At 38.6% G+C, this 14,113-nt stretch overlaps 1 protein-coding gene across 1 annotated transcript in view; it reads right to left on the bottom strand.

Moving 5' to 3' along the window:
- The window catches only part of IRS2 (insulin receptor substrate 2), a 118,674-nt gene that overhangs the window by 21,960 nt on the left and 82,601 nt on the right, over positions 1 to 14,113 (bottom strand). The window lies entirely within an intron of this gene.

The raw sequence follows: 14,113 nt of genomic DNA, 5'->3' as shown, positions 1-14,113 counted from the left end.
GTTCCAAGGTTTCTAAAATGGTGTGAGGGTTCTGCTGCAGCCTGTCAGGGCAGCTGGAGCTGATAGTTGTTAGTTGGCTTGGGGTGTGATAGGAGAGAATACACTTGCTAGAGACTTCTGGGGTGCTGTTGAAGGACAGACTGGTCCATAAAGCTTTTCCTTGAGAAGCCTTAGAAGCACACTGTGACTATTGCCTTGAGACAGTTTTCTGGACTGGTCCAAACCAGAGGCAGAGGGTGAGTTGACAGTTAAGCTACCTGAATGCTCACAAGGCCTATGCTCACACACTACTTCACCTGATTTTATTCCATAAATTTACCGCATTCAGTAAAGAGCTGAATTATATCCCAAGTATTATTTAATGGCTACAATATTAAATGAGGAGGGCAGAAGGGCTCTTCAGTGGCAGTCAGGTGGAAGCATTTGTAACTCAAGAATGCACACAGATATGGGTAAATGATGAAGCCTTTTTTCTGCCATTTGCTCACAAGGGATTTATTCTCGTTACGGAAATGCTTACGTTATTGCATTCTTTTGTAATACATCACTGTATGTATTTGCCATACTTCCTCTCCTATTTTATTTTGTTACCAAAGGTTACTTACATGGAAACAGAAATATTTTGAGGGTTTCTATTTAAATTTTTCCTTCTTCCTACGTCATTTTTTTTTTTTTTTTGCTTAAACTCTTTGGTTATCCAAGCTAGATTGCTTCTGACCAAGAGCATTCCTCACAGACAACTGTCCAACAAAGAACAGGATAGCTCAGCTGTGACAGGGAAGTTTACAGAGGAGAAGCTGAATGCTTGGCAACAGCATCATCAATCCCCCTACCTGCTTGGCACTTCCTGAAGCCTTAGAGCTCAAGGAGCACTTGAAATTCAGGATATGTCTAAATAATTTCAGCAGATATGGAGCTACCAGGCAATCTGGAGCCATTTGGGAGTCCTTTGTTTCTTCTCCCTTCGACTGCAGCTGGAGAGAGGCCAATGCAACATGCAGTCAGGTCGGGGATATGGGGGGAAGGGCATGAGAGAGAATCCACATCAGTGTCTGCATGTACCTGGTTCTGTTCTCCAGAGAGTTAATTTTGTTTCTCAATGTTAGGCTTTTCCAGCCTTGTTTCCTGCTTAGGTTGAACCTTCAGCAAAGGTAGAACCTCTGCTAAAGGACAATCTTTCTTTGTCCTTTAGCAAAACACAAGAGAAATGGCAATGGTCTTTTCCTGATACCTGCCCCTTGGCTTGTATTGTGTTACAACCCCATATTAATATATGCATCTACTTTTCTTTGCTCATTCCTACAGCAAAGATTGAAAAGCACAAAGTGTACTAGGTCAAATGCAGTTGGGAGCAAACAGCAGTGCAGATATGGATGGCATCCAGAAAAGCTGCAGGAGTCACACTCAGACCACCTACCTACCATATGCGTCAAAGCTGCTGCAGCATATAAATTCGAGGCAATAGTGTGCAGTTCCTACTGCCTGCTACACAGAGCTGCCTTCTGTAGGTCACTCTAGGCTAGGCTTCATACAGCAAGGTTTCATACAGCCTCTGAATTTTTACTGGCATTGAATTTGTCTTAAGTTTATATAAGATAAAATACACTAAGCCTCCCTTTCTTTTCTCCAGTTCATCTTTTAATTTTATTGTTTATTGCTTTTTTTCTTCTAAAAGTGAAGAAGCAAAAACACCCCTTAGTTTGATTTGTTGTTGATTTGTTGTAAAGAAAACAACATATTATCTGGGGTTTTTTTATTTTTCTGTCAGATAAAGTTTAAGTGTCTCTATAAATGTTTTCAATAGTATTTTTTTTTTTTTGGTAGAGGCTACTGCTTCAGTTTCAGAAGGGCTGCTAGACTATAAACCAAATTTTTATTTGGCTAAAAGAGACGCATCACTTTAAAGAAACTGGGCAGCGCAGCACTTTTGGAAAAAAAGATTAGGAACAAAGGAGGTTGGTTACTGAAAAAAGGCTTTGATTTAAAACAGGTGCACAGGATCTGACTGCAGCTTTTAGATACATGCATATAACTTTCATTAGAAAGGAGTGACTTTGTAGGAAGAAGGAATTCCAGGGAACAGATAAATGCAAAAGTCCCATGAAGCTCTCTTGTATTTCTGAGATGCTTGACAACACAGAGTAATTCCTTCTCAGACAAGTCCCTCATTTTTTGTTTCCTCACAGTACAAAGTAACAGTCCTAAACAGGATCATGGCTGTTTGTGAATGTTTGAAGATTGACATGGGATGTTTCACGGAGCAGTCATCCTTAGATTTGGAGGTCATACCAGATGATCAGATGTTTTCTCTGTGTGTCCCTACCAAAAATATTTCAGATTTTCTAGAGCAGTTAATTGCTCCCATGACCAGTACAGTCAGACCAAGACAGACTTTCCACAAAGTAAAAGGCTGTGCAGCAAGTGCAAGAGTTTGTTTGCTGTTGTTATTATTGGCTTATTGTCCCTCTGGTTTTGACCCTACCCTCCTTCATACTCTTCCCTCTCCAATCTTCCCATACATATTGGTTTGCTGACTGTACAGATTTGTGCCTGGCTCTTGAGCTCTGTGGTGAGAAGATACCTCTGTGGCACATTCTGGCCCTTCCCGTATCTGTTCTGTCTATGCTGTATCTTTCTATCCCTTTAAGCAGGGAAGTGCAAAATAGAAATGACAAATTATGCTTCAGGAAAAACTCAGCACCCAAAAATGTTCCTGATTGTGTGTACTCAGTCTGGAGTTAATTCTTTAGCTATTTTTGCCTGCCCCAATGAGGCGTCTTCTGACCTCAGAAGTCCCAAAGATACTGAAATATTGTTAATCCTTTCTATACCCAAATCTATCCAGGAGCAGCATGAGCGGTTCAAAAAATGTAATGGGTTCAACCTCATCCACAACCCTTTGCTTCACATACCACTTAAGCATAAATAAAGGGACAGTGTGTTTGAATACCAGCTAGTGAATATTCTAGAGTCAAATAAACAGAAATTACAAAAAAAAATGTATAAATGGTATGTACTTTCATATTTGAATGTTAATGGTTTCATTTTTAGTAGAAGAATTGATTATGCAGAATTGATTATTTGATTTATTGTTAGCTCAGCTCAATAGTATTGATTTAGGTATTGAGCGTAATATGTGCCACTGCAGTTATTGTTTCCCTGAAATAATTTGTTTTGATTGATTACATTTTTACTGTTTTAATGATACCAGTCATTATGGTACTGGCATAACACATGCAAGTATAATATACTGGACTTTATTTCCTGGGTCGGTGATATGTCATGACTCAAGGTTAGCAGATGTTTCATACTGTTCTCTACCCTGAAAGTCAGCAGTGAGTATCCACTATTACACCAACTCCTTATTATTTTTGGAAATCAAATGGAAATCACACATTCATTACCAACTGATACAGCTAGTTAACGCAACCTTATAGAGCAGGGAAAACAACTCACAAGTGTCAAAAAGGACAATGTTCTCCTCCTATTGTGGGACATATCAGGTAAATAGCACTTCAAAATCCCAGGCCACCCCTGGTCTTCTTCTGAAAATGTTCCCCTCCCCAACCTGACGATTGCCAGGAATCTGTCCCCTTGACCCTGCATATGTTGGTTATTCATGTCCCTTTTCCTCCTCAGAGGCTGGGAGCGAAATGTGATTCTTACAGACACTTCCACAGTGTTCTGGAGAGTAACAACAAGCAAATTGTGAACTTTGGTATCTTTCTATTGTCCTCTTGTTATCATATCTATGAAATGAGAGCACACAGCAGCTATGCCTACATTTGTGGGACAACTGAGAGAGGTATTATCTTAACAGACTGCCAGTTACTGTGTCTTTGAAAACTGGTATTGTTTGTACATGGCCTAGAACTATTAGTTTCAACATGAAGGGCAACCAGCTTGACCAGATATTCCTTATCTTCTGATTTCTTCACATCATCAGTTTTTGCAGCCACTCTTCTCACAAGGTAGGAAATCCTCAGATACCTTTTCTTTTGATACAAGTCTCTGAACTGATGATCTTTGTGATATTCTGTGTACGGCTTTCTGGTAATTAGCTATGTCTTCTCCTTATTTAGATCAAGAGTATAAGGTTTGCTTAGGATTTACTGGGGTTTTTTTCTTGGCAAACTTTCAGGTTTTTTTCAAAATGGAATCACTTCCTCTTGACTGCGTTATGCACCTGCCCTCAAATTTATTGCAAGCAGGTATTGGCCCTTGTTTCCTGACTCTCTGTGTGTTTTATCAGCTGCACCTTGCCTGTTCTTAAGCACTTTTACTTTAAGGAACACAATCTTCACTGCAAACCTTCACTTCTACCTGTTCTGAACAGCATCATGTGCATTTCTTGCAGGCAATGCTTTGCTTTGATCTTTTTGCCAGTTCTAATGCTTTTAATTTGATCTGTAATTATTCCCTATAATAACTGTTTCAGTTCATGTGTCTCAGCTTTAATATAAGGGTGATTAAGTGCTCAGTGATCCTGCTTGGCAGCCACCTTTCAGTAACGAAGCATACCATTCCCTGACAACATTTTTACAGGAGTCCAAGTGCTCTTAAAAACTGCAATGCTTTTAGGAATATATATCCTTCTTTGTGTCCCCAGGGTCTGAAGTATAGCCCACCACTGTGCTGACTCCCACACAAACATCCATGTGAAACACTTCTGGGCTTTACAACTGTGCTTGCTTTGCAGTGCAACCACTTTTTCTTGATCTGCTTTTCTCAGTTTGTTTTGAAACGCTAAGGGAGTGGTTGTGTAACACGAGTGCTCATTTAGAGAGAACTATATGTCCTGTTTTTCCCAACTTTTGATGGACCAAGATCGCTGAAGGATATGGCCCTCTCATATGACATGAAAAACTACTGCCTTCTGTAACAGTATTAAATGCTGTAGATGGGATATCGTCATGAATTGAATTAATTACAGTTTTCTGATTTTGTCAGCGCATGTTTCTAGAGTTGTAGTTAATACTTTACTTTCAACAAAGAATAAATATTAGTAAGTTTCAAATGGGAATGGAATTTATGCAGCTTTTAGAAGGCACAAAAGTATAATTTATAGAGAAAAATGATTCTTAATTTTCTTGCCTTTTTTTCTGAAAAGGTTTTCTTCTTTCAAAAACAGAGAGAGAAACACACTTTAAGGGTGCTTTCCCTTTCAAGATTTGAGAAAACATAAAATTATTTTACTTTAAATTATAAATCAGAAGCACGTTTCAATCAAATACATATTTAAGCAACTCATAAATATCTTTATGCAGAGCTATGCGGAATGTATAGATAAAGGTATTGTTATGCATACTCATTTTTTTTAAATAATTTTAATTTTTTTAATATTTATAATCATTCTAAGGTGGATCTCACTGGATTCACATTGATTTTATACACTTTACAGAGAAATAATTTTTCCAAAAGCTGCAAATCTTTTTGCAAACCTTTTCAAACACTCTCAAAGGAAAAAGCTACACATTCTAACTTTGATACAGTCTTCTATTTTTTTCTCCTCAGCTGCAGCTACTGATTCTCTCTGTTGATAAACCCTTTTTTCAAACATGTTCAATGGAAATTAAAACAGACACCTATTTCAATATAGGTTTATGAAAGCGTGATAGGTCAAGACAAATAGATGTTAACAAGAAAATATATTGGATTAATGGTACCTATTCTTATAGATGAGTTCCATGTTTGCCTATCAGCAATCAAGAAAAATTAATCACCTCTTATACATTCTAGACATTTTCCACTTGTTCTATTCAAAGGAAGACAAGTCAGCATTTATTGTTATTGATTTTTTTTCATTGGTGCTGAGTATTTCCCTCTGTGAAGACTATAGAGTGGGAGAGTTGTAAGCACAGCAATAAGCAGTTGCACCTGCTGCTTTACCAAAATTCTTTATTTCCTTTATTATTGGACTCAAGGACAACAGACACTGCTTTTGTGAGGCTTGTCTCTATCATCCTTCTCCAAAGCCAGATAATCTTCTCCATGTAAGGTGGCAAATCCTTTCCCATACGCTGCTGCGCTCAGGAGATGGTCAGAGGTGTTGGAGCTGGCTATGTATGTACTCTTGACTCACAGACATGGGGGGCTTTACAGGTTGTAGCAAATCAAAAGGAAGAGGGAAGCCACATCCCAAAGAACAAATACAGGTTTCAGTCTTCTTATGGAAAGCAAAACAATGAAATCCAATCAGAGCCCACTTCAGCAGTGGAGAGGAGACCACTGAGAGGGGATCTTGTCACTGAGTTCAAATATCTTAAGGGCAGGTGTAAAGAGGATGTGGCCAGACTGTTCCCAGTGGTGCCCACTGACAGGACAAGGGGCAACAGGCATAAACTGAAACACAGGAAATTCCATCTGAAGATGAGGAAAAACTTTACTGTGAGGATAGCAGAGCACTGGAACAGGCTGGCCAGAGAGGTTGTGGAGTCTCCCACTCCGGAGATATTCAAGAACTCACATGGACATGATCCTGTGCAGCCTGCTCTAGGTGGGCCTGCTCTAGCACTGGGCATTGGACTGAGGGGCACTAGAGATCCCTTCCTCCACTATTCTGTGATTTTGTGTAATTGATGAAATGCTGGAACACACATTATTTTTTAAGAGGCAATTAGATGGTAACTGCTGTGCTTCAAGGCCATCTCTTTGTTGTGTGTTCATATGGCTCTCAGCACAGCAAAATCCCATAACAGGAGTCTGTAGATGTACAGTCTGCTGTGATGGACAGGTAATTATTCTCTGAATGACAAGTGCCTGAATTGTCCCTTTGGTCTTCCTCTGAGTAAATATACAGATAATGTGCTGCTCCAGCCATACAGAGACGTGGTATCAAGGGTAGTTAGCACTTGAGGAAGGATTCCAAAATGTCCAAGAGGAAAAAGGAATGTGTTAAAGGAGACACGTGGGCCAATTAAAAGAGCGGGTAAAGATTATGTCTTGTTGGTCTAGGTTTTTACAAGCTTCATATAAGAGCAGGCATGATGACCAGAGAGTAAGCACAGTGTTGTAAAAACGTGGCACATATATAAATGTTTCCTGAAAGGAACTCAAAGATCCAGCACTGGCTGATGTTTAGAGGAATCCTCAGTTAATCTTCAAATTTTACTTTTGCAGCAGTTGACTGGAAATCTCATATCCATCTTTTTGGTGAACATCTGGATTTACAAAAGCAAACTTTTCCACTTTCTTGGGAACTTTCTGGTTGGGCAAACTTTCAGATGCATGAAGCATGGATATATCTAGTACTTTGACTGGTTTTACCCTTTGTGGAATTCTATCTCTTATTCTACCTTCAGCTATTTATAAGCTTTCTAAAGCATATCTTCTCTTCAATGGAAAAAAAAAAGAATTTCAGTTCTCTTCCACAACTTTTGTGCTTCTGCAATCATTTTGTCCCAGACTCTTGCACCTCACCTCCCTACTGACAGCCTGTTGTTAAGAGTCACAGAGGAGCATATTCACCTGTTTTCTATCCTAACGCAAAGCTTGCTTTCCCCACTTTTTTATAACCTTCCTTCTTTCCGTGTTAAATTCAGGTTTCTTGCTTCTGTCTTTAGGGTCATATGATTCTGTCCTGTGGCCAACGTGGTTTTAATTTTTTTCTCCATTTCCCACTTTTTCACTTTCTTAGCCTCTTTCCAATCTGGTCTTCAGCTTGTTCATGTTATTTTCTCATGTGTTTCAAATTCTTTAAAATCCAGATGGATAGGAATTTTGTATTCCTACAGTTGTAAACTGCTATTTACAGATGGAGATACAAGAAATGTAAGTATTTATTAATACTGTTACCTATTCATCACCTGCATAACCAAAGTCTTCTTGTATTAGCAATATCAGTAATTTTTCTTCCTCTTCCAAGCAGCAAATAAATGTAGATCATGAAAAAAAATTTTGTTCTACAAGCTTTGGAGATTCTAACTTCTGAATTTGTCCTAAAGTGACACCCTACCTTTTGATATCAGCTTTGTCAAGTTGAAACTGTAATTGCATTCATATACAACCTGAATCAAGTTTCAATTGTCATGAATATTTTTATGTTCTGAAGTAATCCAAAGAATTTTACTTTTCTGAGAAACCCAGCCACAGGTATCTTTCAAGTGATCCTTAATTGCTATTCAAGTAAAAATTCCCAATTCTTTTTTTACAGTAGCTGTCTAATGTCAATACATTTTTTTTTTAATGGAGATGGGTATGGGAAATATCTACTTCTGTATAAAAAGACAGTAATTTTCTTGTTTGCAATGGCTGGTTTTAGAAGTTTTTCCGAAGTTCAAGCCAGTCTCTCAGAGAAAACTGAGTATGTAGACATTTTCCAATAACATTTGTTTACCTTTTTATATATGTGCATAAACAGGCAAGTTTGAGGTGAGCATACAATGTGCCTGCAAGCATTCTTCTGAAATGTATGGACCCCTTCTGGGATTGTCTAACAACAAGAGAAATAGTTTTGCAGCTAAAATGACATCCCTAGCATTTTACTAGCTGTCTTTCTAAATCTATATTTGGTTAATACCTATGTCCTCTTGAAACTGGCAGGGAGTTTTTTGAGTGGGCATAGTGCCACCCCAACAGATGGCCACAGGCGAAGGCATGCCAGAGAACCAGTATGTGCCTCATGTTTGAGTATTAAGCGATGGATTTCCATCCAAGGATGTCAAAATAGCAGTCAATGCAGAACATCTGAACCTATGGCTAAGGGGATATGCCCACTATTCCTGCTCAGAGTTGGATTACCTTTCAAAAATCATGATTATAAAAAAAAAAAAAAAAAAAAAAAAAAAAAAAAAAAAAAAAAAGGAGAGAGAGAGAGAGAAACAACCTTCTCCCGCTGCGAAATTTTGGCTCTAACAAATGAGGAGTAGAAGGAAGGAGAAGTATTTAATGAAATATTTTAACAGCTTACTACACATTAAGCACCTAAAATGTCTCCAAAATAAAAACAGCCTTCTGAGGTATGGCTCAATTTCCAGGGAATAGTCTGACTGATGTCAGAAGTTGGACCGGCAGATTAACCATCATGGTAGCCCATGTCTGTTTTTGGTCAAACAGCCCAGTCCTATCCTGGGTATGTCCCAAATCATGTCAATTTAAATTGGTACAAACTGGTGAGTAACACTGTGTTTGTGCCAAGAAGGTTCTGTTCATTTCTTATACTGATGGAAGTAAAGGCCTGAAAGAAGAGAAAGGAACATATTGACAGTAGCTTCAGGTAGATCAGGGTTAACATTTATTTCATAGAACCATAGAACACACTAAGCAGGAATGGATCAATGAGGATCATTGAGTCTACTCCTGGCCCTGAACAGGACAACCCCAAGACTCACACCATGTGCCTGAGAGCATGGTCCAAACTGTCCATGGCTCTTCTCATGAACTCTCTCAGGCTTCGTGCCATGACCACTTCTCTGGGGAGCCTGTTCAATGACTGATCATGTTCTGTGTGAGGAACATTTTTCCAGTAAATAAAGACATTGCTAATAAAAAAATTGTATGGTTCTAAGGATTATATTGTGAAGGTAAAAGCTTATGCTGTTTAGGGAGAGAAATACAAAGAAAGTTTGAAATTAATTCAAAAAATAATTTTTTTTTTTAAGACCTAGAAGAAGAAGCCAAGTCAAATTTGTGGGTAAGAGAAGATGCTGAGTAACAGAACGAGAAGAATCTGACATTACCTACTACAGAGACCTTAAGTCACTGGGGAAGGGTGAGTAATGTTTATCCTCTCGAGTTATCACCCCTGCATCTTGCCTGGCCCATTTTGCCTGGTATCTCTGACATTTTAGTCTACATCTACACAGAAATGTCATGCTGATCTATATATTTCAATCCAGTTGTGGCAGCTTAACTCTAATAAGCTGGTCATTTCACTTTGCTCCCTAACTCGATCTAATTTCCTTGTTAATCACAGTGTCAATGAAGCTTTGTGATAAAGCTTCTTAAATGCAAGTCCTTTCCTAAAACAATAACAACAATACTATTTGGTTCTCACAAAAATCACTGTTTTGATATTACTTGCCCTTAGCTGTACCGTAGGTACCTAAAATTACGCAAAATTTGAGGTAGAATCTTGACAAACTGCCTGGTTACCTTTTTTTTTTTTGCCAATGTAATTTTTGAACTCCTGAATCGTGGTGAAAAATAACTCTGCTGAATGTCATCATCAGCATAATTGTTGGTAAGACCTGGATAGAGCATTTAGAGCTTCTGAGAGCATATATTTTTTGATAACAAGAAGCAGAAGTAAAGTGTCGCTTTCTCAGCATTAGCCTAAACAATTAAACAAGAACAGAATTCAAGATTTAAAACATAGGATGAATATGGGGGGAAAGACAAAAGACCACTTGGAAGCTTCTGTCTTTAATATATCTTTCTCAATATCCACAAGATCAGTGTTTGGGGCTGATACTAAAATAAACATCCCATGGGACAATTCTATAAGGCGTGCTCTCTATACCATGCAAGTCAAAGTAAAACATACAGTAGGTTTTGTCCCATGCACAAAAAGGTGCCTCAAACCAACAGTTTATATAAGTCTCTTCTCTCTCCAGAGTGATGGAGGCGTTTTTTCACATTTTCCAGATTCACTGGAAAAGTACCTCTTCACAACTCTGCTTTCACAGTTGTCTGCAAACATGGACACCTAATTTTCTAAAAAAGCTTTTCAGTTGCTTTTCTTCCATGCATCTTTCTCTCCCCTACAGTTCATGATGTTTTAGAAGCTCTCTACACGATAATGCTCCTCTTGCACTGGCTGACACATGGTAAGTAAAACGGTGATGGAAAATGGCAGCATAAAAACAAGCACCCCTCCCCCCCCCCCCAACTCCTGCTCCTCAGGAATATTTGCATTGCAGGTTAAAGATGCATTTAGAGATATAGATGAAAGCAGTTAATACAGGTACCAATTTCATGGAAACACTTCTTCCCAGCAGTCAGTGCTAGCCAGGGTGCAATGAGAATTTCCTGCCATGGAGCACACTGAGCTGTGCCCATGTTAGCTAGGTCACACCAACTGCTGCAGGGCACACATCTCCCTTGTCCTTTTGCTATGATGACCGTTTTTATTCCTGTAGACTCTAGATGTGGCAATTTCCATATTAATTCTCCCAGGATAGATTAAGGACTTGGGAAGTTCTGTTGATTTTAGGTAGATGAAATAGTTGGGAAGCAGCAAGGCAGTAACTGCATACATAGACATGTAAGTTGTCTTTCTGCAGGGAGAAATTTGTTGCCAAGAAAACATTAAAAGAGTCAAACAAGGCTTTCAGCTCTCCCCAAAATAGTCTGAATGCTTAACAGAAGTAGTTTTCCTTGCAGTTTTACTGTGAAACAGCACATAAAAAATGTTCAAAGGTTTCCTTTTCCACAGTTTTTAGAGATATTGAAATTTTTGTATTCAAACTATATGAAAAACAGGGACCAGGTAGCTTTGTCCAGGGGTTTCCTGTTGAAGAGAAAGGTGAGAACTGCTGTGTTATAAATGTCTTCTAGAAGAAGAGAACAAAAGGAGATGACTAAGAAGCCATGGGAACTGAGCTGCAAGGAGAAGTCTATTCTGGGTTGTGTGTAACTGCCTGTGTGCAATATTTCTGCATCTTTGTAGTTGCTGGGGATGTGGTTTTTAACTGTCAAGATAAATTCTCTCCTTTTAGCTCCCCATATTGAATAAACAGCATTGAGAAAGCTGAGGGCAGCTTTTTGAAGCCAGGCATTTTGCACGGGGTGCTGACTACAGTCCCTGTGTCCCTATCACAGCACTCGGCTTTGCAGATGGCAGTTTCTGCTAAAAAAGTCTCCATTTCCTCATAACAGGCATGTTATCAGAGCTCCTGGTCTTTCCTAATACTCATTTTGTCTTTCCTTCCTCTCTTTACAAGCTGTGCCTAAATCCAGGGGTGCTTCCATACCTAAATTTCCTTTAATATCCCAGCATCCACAGCCTACAGACTCTGGCCCAGGTAGGACTGAATGAACAATTCTCAGAAGTCTGGGACTTTCAAAACACACTAATTCAAAGCACACAGGAATTCATTAAGGCATTATAGAAAGGGTTTCTGGGAAGTAGGGGAAGTAGTTGGCAGCTGTACATTGTTATCTGTGAGTCCTGAGTTCCTTTCTTTTTTACCAGGTTACTACATTGTGCTTTTTTTTTTATTTTTTCCATCAACTCAAAACTGAGCATTTTGCTGTAAAAAGACCCTTGAAAGAGCAAGTCTTGAAGGTTCAAGAACTGGTATTTGCCTTCTGAAGCTCTTCCTAGTGATCTTACTTTTGATGAGGACATTGTCATCAAATCAGGTACCACTCTTCATTTTTCCAGTGTTCTAATGTGAATTAAACAAGTACTACTCCAGGGAAGTGCCTCTTTCTGGAGAAAAAGCATGGAAGAAGAAAAATGAAAATGAAAGAGTACACTGAGCTGCACAAGGGTGATTTCAGAATGTGTGTTTATGCTCCTGAGGAGGTCAGAAAAGTAGGGAATGGCATAATTGTGTAAATGTAAGTGCTATTTTAACTGGAATAATGGTGGTTCATTTCTCCATAAGGAATAATAAGAACTGATATCATAGAAACACATATCTGTATACCTTACTTTCACATGTTAGATCAAAAGTGAACCTAACTCCCTACTGCAGAGCTCCAGTTTTACAATATTATACCTCCACCAATTTTTCTAGCACTTGAAAACAACCTTGACTAACACGGGTGCAGAACAGATCCAGAATATGTATTGTTTACTATCCAGAAGGGACTGGAAATGCCAGTGTAGAAATCCTTGAGGAGAGTGGGGCTGTGTAAATATTTGAATAGTTTTCGTAACATTTTCCCAGATCTGTTTTTCACCTTTCTGAATTTTCATATTTGAGCAAACATTCACAAAACAGAGAACTGCCCGGAAACCTCTGCAAAGTCAAAAGATCAGTTGTAATGATTTGACCTGGGAGCTGATCTCCCTTCATTGGAAAATGTCCACCTTTTGGATGCAAACTATGCAAAAGTGCAATTCAATTGCAATTTTAGACAAATGCCAGTATTCTTGAGAGTTTTGAAACTGAATCTAAGCAAGTACTTGCCTGAAAAATAAGTTTTTTCACTGATCAGACTGTTTACATGCTTGCCCTTTTCCTACATTGCACCTACTAACACTTTTTTTCACTACAAAATAAGGAAAAACATTGTATCCACCCTTTATTTGTAGAAAAAAAAATAAACACAGTTGTGCATCTCTACTGGCCACTTTTTTTCCTGCAAGACTTTTTATTTGCTAATTTCTGAGCCTTTTATAATGCAGCCTCAGCACAGAAGCACAATATCTAAATCCTGATAAGTGGGGGAAAAAAATCACTTCTAAGGACTTAGAGTACCAGCAAGCTTGAGGTTGAGGAAATCAGTATGGGTCCAGTGATATAAGGGATAAGAGAGTTTTTCTGGATTAAAATGTAGTGTACATTTTTGTTTCCAGCATTGTATGCCACTTGCCAGAACTGTTTGATGCTGTGAATTAGTTTGGAATTTTAATTCCATGAATAATTCACAATCACTACAGTGATTCCAGAAAGCCATAACACCTTATCATACATTCGCATCAGTGCTCAACACTGAAGGGAATATCGTCGTGTTTCTAGAAAGTGTTGTGATGTCTTGGAGAGTAAGTGCACTTGAGCTAAACATTAATAAAATTTCCCGTGTGATTCTGTGCATTTTCTTCCTTCTAATCTTCTGCCTAACCCACAGGTAACTTTTTTTTAACCACAACACCCAGTCTGAAGCTACTTTATGGCCTGTGCCCAGGATTTTGTCGCTTGCCATGTATTTCAATGGCATTTCCTCCATTTTTGTGAATTATTGGAGTAGCTTAAAGTAGATTATTCAGATCTGATCTAAAACTGAACTGAACTTCAAAAAATATCACTGTCACCCTTCCTTGTAGGCACCAACAAAGAATACTAGACCTAATAAGAAGGCAGTGTAAATCAGGAGAGATAATAATTCTTAAGTGGAAGTTTAATCACTCAGATGGCCAACATTTTATCTCTGATAATAATGGCTTGACTTAGTATGGGACAAGTCCTCAAATACTCAAACAACATTTCTAAGCCTTCCTTTG

This window comes from Chamaea fasciata, unplaced genomic scaffold (genome assembly GCF_029207755.1).
Source record: "Chamaea fasciata isolate MVZ Bird 193981 ecotype frontalis unplaced genomic scaffold, bChaFas1.0.hap1 SCAF_2, whole genome shotgun sequence".
In the NCBI taxonomy this organism is placed as follows: Eukaryota; Metazoa; Chordata; class Aves; order Passeriformes; family Sylviidae; genus Chamaea; species Chamaea fasciata.
The sequence above is the reverse complement of the archived record's forward strand: the minus strand, read 5'-3'. Positions and strand labels throughout refer to the sequence as shown.